Source organism: Penaeus monodon, chromosome 32 (genome assembly GCF_015228065.2).
Source record: "Penaeus monodon isolate SGIC_2016 chromosome 32, NSTDA_Pmon_1, whole genome shotgun sequence".
Lineage (NCBI taxonomy): Eukaryota > Metazoa > Arthropoda > Malacostraca > Decapoda > Penaeidae > Penaeus > Penaeus monodon.
In genome coordinates this window covers 7,073,562-7,074,217 of record NC_051417.1, presented here as the reverse complement: position 1 = coordinate 7,074,217, position 656 = coordinate 7,073,562, and the positions used below count along the sequence as shown (strand labels likewise).

The following is a 656-nucleotide window of genomic DNA, read 5'->3' as shown; positions in this document are numbered from 1 at the left end:
AATTTTATATGTAATAAAAATGGAGTAAGACATACAAATGAAAGCAAAACAAAGTAACACAATTATTAAGTTTACATATAAAACAATACAAAAAGCAATGGACAGACAGGTGGATATACATGACGAAAATAAAAACTAAACATATCACATATTCGGAGCAAAGTTCAGAGTAAAGATTTGAAAGTTCGTACTTTCCTTTTTTTTTTCTTTTACGTCGGCACAATACGTTCCATCGACCAATTCAAACAATTCATATTAGAAACTAAACCGAGTAACCAATGTAAAAAAACAAGAGAAACACAAAAACACAATATAATCAACAACAACAAAACACAATAAAAGAGTAAAACACAAAACAAGCGTAGCCAAGACCCCAGCAACGCACGCACCGCCTACACCTGACCTATCTACAACACACACAGTAACTCCAACAATACGACACTTCCATTACACTCTATAAACGACATGGCGCACACAAAGACCCCGGGAAACAGGAAACCCCCCCAAGGCCTTATAAGTAAATGCGAGAGGACGCTGTAAGTAAGCCCAATATTCTTAACTTAAACGGAGGCACTTAGGAGAACGAAAGAACGGGAAGAGAGTGCTTCTTCTTGGCCGTCACAGAGGGATTGTGTCGTAAATTGGGATGATGAGTA

At 37.3% G+C, this 656-nt stretch overlaps 1 protein-coding gene across 1 annotated transcript in view; it reads right to left on the bottom strand.

Moving 5' to 3' along the window:
* LOC119593262 overlaps positions 1-656 on the bottom strand; it is a 21,591-nt gene that overhangs the window by 2,942 nt on the left and 17,993 nt on the right. The window lies entirely within an intron of this gene.